This window comes from Vipera ursinii (genome assembly GCF_947247035.1).
Source record: "Vipera ursinii genome assembly, chromosome: 3".
Classification (NCBI taxonomy): Eukaryota; Metazoa; Chordata; class Lepidosauria; order Squamata; family Viperidae; genus Vipera; species Vipera ursinii.
The window spans coordinates 117,671,437-117,679,574 of NC_139516.1; positions in this window are offsets into that span (position 1 = coordinate 117,671,437).

Here is an 8,138-nt window from a genome sequence, read left to right on the forward strand (position 1 = left end):
AAAATTGTCCTATGTTCTAAAGCAGTGTTTTTCAACCTTTTTTGGGCAAAGGCACACTTGTTTCATGAAAAAAATCACGAGGCACTCCACCATTAGAAAATGTTAAAAAATTTAACTCTGTGCCTATATTGACTATATATAAAGTAATTCTCTTGAATAGGAATCAAATAAACACAAAGAAAGTATTTTATAATTACTTTTCAATTTTTCCCACGGCACACCAGGCAACATCTCGCGGCACACTAGTGTGCCGCGGAACAGTGGTTGAAAAACACTGTTCTAAAGTACACTGAGTTTTCTTTCTCTTTTATCTTTAATATCAATCTGTCCATTTCTGCACAATCTAAAATTTTCTTAATTAGTTCTTCCATTGGTAACTTTTCATTTTTCCAGTATTGGGCAAGTACAATTCTTGCTGCAGTTAATACATGTAAAATTAAATATATACAATCTTTCTTGTAGTTTCCTCCTATTATGCCTACAAAGTTTCGCCCTTTGGCCAGTCGCCTCTACAGGGCAACTTTCGGTCCTTTTGGATCCCCCAGTGGGTAGAAATCGGGCATGGGGAATGGAGCCTTGTTCCCCTGCACCTGTGTTGGAGCGATGTAGCTTTCTGATCTTTCTTTATCTACTGATCTGAAGCGTGATCAATGAAATCAGTGAGAAAAATCAGCAGGATCCAGTGCCTTAAAATCTTGAAGTATGGGGTTCTTGGTGCTCTCTGAGTTTGGTGGTTTTCCTGCAGACGCTTCATTACCAAACTACACAACATCATCAGTGCTCATAGGGAGTGGGGATTGTTCTCAATTTATATACTGGTGGCTTGCTCTGTCAGTGTTAGTGGGAATGTTCCTGGTGGTTCTTTGGTTGGGCTGTTTACTGTTAGCTTGTTCAGCAGTTCCTTGATTGGGGTATTGTTTGCCTCTAGTCTTAATGTTAGTCTCTGATCATCAGGGTGTTGATTGCTAGTGTTTAGGTCTCTTTTTATGTCTATTCTATTCTATTTTTGTTTTCCTTTTGTCTTGTGATTGTCTCTTTTGATTGGCATGTAGATGTCGTTTATCTCTACATGCTTGTTGGTAGCCAATTTGTCAGCGCACCGGACTTCAAGGAGTTCTCTGGCATTTTTGGACTTGGCTTGGTTTAGGATGGTCACAGTTTTCCAACTAAAACAATGGTTGAGTCTGCCCATGTGTTGTGAAATTAATGAGGTTTTAGCATGTCTTCTGACTGACTGCTAGTTGGTGTTCATGGATGCACTCTGTTAGTCTTCTGCCTATTTGTCCTACATAGTGGCTATTACAGTCCTTACATTGTATGTTATAGATGGCTCCTTTTTTCTTCTAGGGCTGCTGGGTCTTAGGATATTTTGGAGATCTTTAATTGGTTTCTGTACTATACTAATGCTATGTGGTTGTAATAGTCTGTTGATGGTTTCTGATGTATGACAGTGTTACCCTTTTCACAATATATATTGGTTGTGCTGTATTGGGTTGAGTGATCAGGCACTTTTTGATGAAATTGTGTAGATATCCATTTTAGTGGAAGGTGATGTTTCCTTTTTCTGTTACTCAGGGTTGCTCAGTGTGGTTGTGCTCATTTAAATTGTGGTTTTACACAGCTTTTCTTGTGGGAGGTTGTGGGAACTTTGGTAGCAGAGCACTTGGTTGATGTGAGTGGTTTTATGATAGACTTGTGTTTCCACTTTGCCATCCTCAGATGAGGATATGTTGTTTTCTTCATGTGAATTTTATTCCTTTGAAGATGGTGTTGATATTTTATGTGTGTTCTCTAGTTGGTCTTTTTTATTATGACAAAGCTATCATCTTCATACCAGGTCCATACATTGGGTTGTATGTGTGGGAATGGTTTGATTCCAGGCACTGCATTATGGTCTCCACTTTGAATCCTAAAAGTGGTGATCCCATGGGTGTTCCTTCAATTTGTTGCTATATTTGTCCTTCAGACTGAAAGTATGTGGTTAGGTATGTGTTTCAATCTTGGTGTGCTCGATTAGGTCAGGTTTGCTGTGGAGCAGTGCTGTGATAGATTCTTAAGCTAATTCTGAGTTTATGGATGTGAAAAGGGCTCCATCACTGGAAGTTTTTAAAAAGAGACTGGACAATTATGTGACTGAGATGGTATAGGACCTCCTGCTTGAGCAGGGGGCTGGACTAGAAGACCTCCAAGGTCCTTTCCAGCTCTATTCTATTCTAAATTCTATTCTAAATTCCTTCCATGTGGCTGTAATGCCATTGAGGACTACTCGTTGAGTATGGTTTGTTAGCCAGCTATAGAACCATCTTGTGGTGATGTTGTCTATCCCACTTTTTCCTAGCTTACCAAGGAATAGGTTGTGGTTTACCTTGTCAAATGCCTTACTGAAATCTAAGTATACTATGTCCACTGCATTTCGCTGGTCTACTAGTTTAGTTACTTTATTGAAGAATGAGATGAGATTGGTTTGGCATGATCTGTTTCTAACAAACCGGTGCTGGCTACTAGTTATGACTTGGTTTGCTTCTAGTTGTTCGCAGATCTGTTTTTTGATTATCTCTTCTAGGATCTTCCCAGGTATCGATGTTAAACTGATTGGTCTGTATTTTCCTGGGTCTGTTTTTTTCCTTTCTTGAAGATGGGGACCACAGCCTTTTCCAATCCTCAGGTACTTCCCTGGTGCTCCAGGATTTATGAAAGATGTGGTGCAACAGTTCTGAGATAACATCTGATAGCTCTTTCAGAACTCTGGGATGTAGTCTATCAGGTCCCGATAATTTATATTTGTCAAGGTTGAATAGGTGTTCCCTTACCATTTTCTTGCTTATTTATTTTTGGGCTCTAGTATATCTTTTGCAGTGTTTGTGTGTGTGTCTGTGTGTGTCTGTGTTTGGCTATAGTTTCTTTTTGTGTGAGGACTGATGCAAAGTATGAGTTAAGCAGCTCTGCTTTCTCCTTGTTTACTGTAATTTCCTTGCCATCTTCTCTCTTTAGTGGGCCTACAGTTTCCTTGATTTTTTTCTTGTTATTAATATGTTGGAAGAAACTTTTTTTATTGTCCTTGATTTCTGTTGCAAGTCTTTGTTCATTCTGAGCCTTTGCTTTCCTGACTTCATCTTTGCATGTTCTGGCTATCTGCTGATAATTGGCTTTAGTTATGTGCCCCTCTTTCCATTTTTTGTATTTGTCCTTTTTGTCTTTTAGTTTGTTAGAGAGATCTTTGTGCAGCCATGCTGGTTTCTTCTTGGATTTCTTGTTTTTTCTTTCTCAGTGGTATTGTGCTGGTCTGGGCTTTTGTAATTGTATTTTTCAGGGTTTCCCATACTTCCTGGGTTGTTTTCCCCTTTAGGATTTTTATCCATGGGATTTTTCCTAGGTTCTCTCTGTTTGTTAAAGTCGGCTCTTTTGAAGGTTAGGATATTAGTTGGATTGTTTTCTATTGCTGTTGTTTGCATTATATTAAATTCCAGTATGACGTGGTCACTTTTGCCCAAGGTTCCAGTAATTTCAATTCCCTTTATCATTTCTTCTCTGTTTGTAAGGATTAAGTCCAGTATAGCTTTGCGTCTAGTTCCCTCCTCCAGCTTTTGGGTGACAAAGTTGTCGGCTAGGTTGGTTAGAAATCTGTTTGATCTCCCACTCACTGCAGAGTTTGTCTCCCAGTTGATATCTGGATAGTTGAAGTCTCCCATTACTACTGTGGTATGCTTCATATGTACATTTGTTAACTGGTTGGCAAAGAGTTCATCTATTTCTTCTGATTGGTTGGGTGGCCTGTAATATTCACCTATGGCAATGTCACTTTTTTCTTTTATATTAACCCATATACATTCTGGAGAGATTTTATCTTTGATCATGTGCATGTCTGCAGATATGCAGTGTTCTCTTACCTATAGTGATTTGTATCCATCCATCAGTCCATTCCATTCATGGGTTTTGTCCCACCAGGTTTCTGTTATGCCAACTATGTCATACTCTCCCTCGTGTACTATTGCTTCTAGTTCACCCTATTTGTTCCCCAAGCTTTGAATGTTTGTATATAAGCATTTAAGACTTTTATGCCTGTCCATGGGAGTGTTTCCTGTATCTCCTGGTTGTTATTTTTTTCTTTTTTCATCATTGCCTACCTCATTGTTTGATGTGTTTTCTTGGCATTTGTGATTGGTTTTGGGTTCTAGAGATTCTAGAGGTTGGTCACCCTCCCCCCTCAGTTTTAGTTTAAAGCCCTTCTGATGGATGGAAAGTAATCAAGGAGAGAACCATCCTATAAATAAGAAATTTCCTTACATAACAATTAATCAGTGGAACAGCTTGCCTTCAGAACTTATGGGCACTCCATCACTGGAGGTTTTTAAGAAGAGATTGGACAGCTATTTGTCTGAAATAGTATAGGGTCTCTTGCTTGAGCAGCAGGTTGGATTAGAAGACCTCCAAGGTCCCTTCCAACTCTGTTATTCTGTTATTGTGTTAAACTGGATGCAGTATTCCAAGTATAGCTTCACTAGTGCAGTATAGAGCGGTATAGAGCAATACTATCACTTCCCATGATCTTGATGCAGCATGGGAATGCACTGGCTATTTTGGCAGCTGCAACACATTGCTGACTCATATTTAAGCAGTGGTCCTCTCATGGGCACTACTGATGATCCAGCTATTGCTTATTCTGTATCCATGTATTTGGTTTTTCCTGCTTAAGTGCAGGACCTTATTTTCCTCACTACTGAACTGCATCTAGTCTGTCAAGATCCTTCCGAATCTTGCATCTATCTTCCAAAGTGTTAGGAATTCCCCCCTGCTTAGTATCATCTGCAAATTTAAAATTTAGGCAGTGAAAAATGTCTATACCTATAGAAAGAAATATGTTCAGGTGTATAGTAACATACTGTATGTGGACTGCATAAATCCAGGTGATCACTACATGTAGTCATCTGGATTTTTGCAGGTCAAATCCCTAATACCCATATTTTAAGTGGATGTCATGGCTGACAGGGAAAATACAGACATGCTTTTGTATTATATCTACCTGTAGCAGCACAATGGCTTTGTTCACAGAGGATACCAAAACACAAACTACTGGACTACATTTTAGCCAAATGTGGCATGAACCCACCCAACACATTTATAATTCAGTGTGTCATAAAAATCCAAATAATAGGATAATTCCATAAAGTTCGATTAAGTTAATTATGGTTAGCATTTATTTATTACAATGGAGTGTTGAAAGAAAAATCTTCATCAGGGTCCAGTCCAAGCCAGGAATAAACAAAATGGAGACTGCTTTAGAAAGGTTCTTGTTTATTGAAGAGCAGAACCACAACAGCATGTGGCTCTGGGGCAGCTGACTACATGGTGCTGGGAGTGGTGGATTTTTATACCTTCTTGGGCTGTTTGGAGTTGTTCCTGTTCTTGTGGCATGAACTTTGACCTGAGGTTCAGTGTGTCCTTTTGGTATTCTGATGATGGTGGGTTAATCATATTATGTCTTAAAGGTCATGTCCTGTTTCTCTGGGGCAGTGGCTCATGGCTATGTCCTGTGTTGGATTTTTGGGTGAGGGGTTGCTGGTTCTAGGGGTCTTTGTCTTTCTAATCCCATCAGCTTCAAGCTTCCCGGCTCCAGTCTTTCTGAAAGGATGATCAAATCTGCATTTCTACAGGGCTGGTTTCTGCTTGGGGCAGACAGACTTGGGGAGGGTGATGGTTTCTGACTAAGATTTTCTCCATTATTGCTTTGGCAGTATATAATATTCTGCCTTTTTGTTGTTGTTGTTAGCTGCGAAGTCGTGTCCGACCCATCGCGGCCCTATGGACAACATTCCTCCAGGCCTTCCTGTCCTCTACCATCTTCTGGAGTCCATTTAAGCTCACGCCTACTGCTTCAGTGACTCCATCCAGCCACCTCATTCTCTGTCGTCCCCTTCTTCTATTGCCCTCAATCTTTCCCAGCATTAGGCTCTTCTCCAGTGAGTCCTTCCTTCTCATTAGGTGGCCAAAGTATTTGAGTTTTAGCTTCAGGATCTGGCCTTCTAAAGAGCAGTCAGGATTGATCTCCTCTAGGACTGACCGGTTTGATCGCCTTGCAGTCCAAGGGACTCGCAGGAGTCTTCTCCAGCACCATAGTTCAAAGGCCTCAATTCTTTGGCGCTCAGCCTTTCTTATGGTCCAACTTTCACTGCCATACATTGCAACTGGGAAGACCATAGCCTTGACTATACGCACTTTTGTTGACAGGGTGATGTCTCTGCTTTTTAGTGTGCTGTCTAGATTTGCCATGGCTTTCCTTCCAAGGAGCAAGCGTCTTTTAATTTCTTGGCTACAGTCCCCATCTGCAGTGATCTTGGAGCCCAGGAAAATAAAATCTGTCACTACCTCCATTTCTTCCCCATCTATTTGCCAGGAATTGAGAGGGCCAGATGCCATGATCTTGGTTTTCTTAATGTTAAGTTTCAACCCAAGTTTTGCACTCTCCTGCTTCACCCGCAACAAGAGGCTCTTTAGTTCTTCTTCACTTTCTGCCATTAGAGTGGTATCATCTGCGTATCTTAGGTTGTTGATATTTCTTCCGGCAATCTTAATTCCAACTTTTGATTCATCTAGCCCTGCCTTTCTCATGATGTGCTCTGCATATAAGTTAAATAGGCAGGGCGAAAGTATACAGCCTTGCCGGACTCCTTTCCCAATTTTGAACCAATCAGTGGTTCCGTGTCCAGTTCTCACTGTTGCTTCTTGACCCGCATATAGGTTTCTCAAGAGACAAATAAGATGGTCTGGTACTCCCATCTCTTTAAGAACTTGCCACAGTTTGTTATGATCCACACAATCAAAGGCTTTAGCATAGTCAATGAAGCAGAAGTAGATGTTTTTCTGGAACTCCCTAGCTTTCTCCATGATCCAGCGTATGTTGGCAATTTGATCTCTAGTTCCTCTGCCTCTTCGAAATCCTGCCTGTACTTCTGGTAGTTCTCGATCCACATACTGCTGAAGTCTAGCTTGTAGGATTTTAAGCATGACTTTACTAGCATGAGAAATGAGTGCAATGGTGCGATAGTTTGAACATTCTTTGGCACTGCCCTTCTTTGGAATTGGGATGTAAACTGATCTTTTCCAATCCTGTGGCCACTGTTGAGTTTTCCAAATTTGCTGGCAGATTGAGTGTAGCACTTTTACTGCACTGTCCTCCAAGATTTTGAACAGCTCAGCTGGAATACTGTCACCTCCACCAGCCTTGTTGTTGCCTTTTTAATATACCCCAAAATATTTCTTTCTCTGGAGGGGGAGGTGCTGTTTTCCAACAGGAGTATATGCTGCCTCTTCAAACTTCTAAACATGTCACATGAACGCATTGAATTATTTGAATATCCAATCCTCTATCATTTTAACAAGGACTTACGATTTCCCATCTTACCTAAGCTAAACACTCCAACTAGCCTCATCTTTGTAAAAGGACTTCCAGTATTTGAGGGCTGCCACAAAGAAGAGGGCATCAAACTATTCTCCAAAGCACCAGAGGGCAGGACAAGAAACAATGGTTGGAAACTGACCAAATAGAGAAGCAACCTGGAATTAAGGAGAAACTTAAATTTCTAACAGTGAGGACAATTAACTAATGGAACAGCTTGTCTTCAAAAATCGTGGGTGCTCCATCACTGGAGGTTTTCAAGAAGAGACTAGGCAGTCACTTGTCTGAGATGATATAGGTTCTCCTGCTTGAGCAGGGGGCTGGACTAGAAGACCTCCAAGGTCCTATTCTATTCTATTCTATTCTATTCTATTCTATTCTATTCTATTCTATTCTATTCTATTCTATAGTGTTTAAAGATGATTAAAGTATGGGAGGAGGGGAAAACTTTAAATAATTTTAATCCTTACAGAGTTTTCTCTTAATCAGTCATAAAGATTCTCTTTAGTCCAGGGGTAGGCAAAATTGGCTCTGTTATGACTCGTGGACTTTAACTGAACATGGCTGGCTCAGGGATTCTGGGAGTTGAAGTCCACGAGTCATAAAAGAGCCAAGGTTGCCTACCCCTGCTGTAGTCCAACTGCCAATCTAATATTTACCATGTTGTTTTCTTGGCAACAGTAGAAAAAATAGTTTGCCTCTGTTGTCTTCTGATGTTTTTTCCACTTCCGAGTCTGAGCTGTCC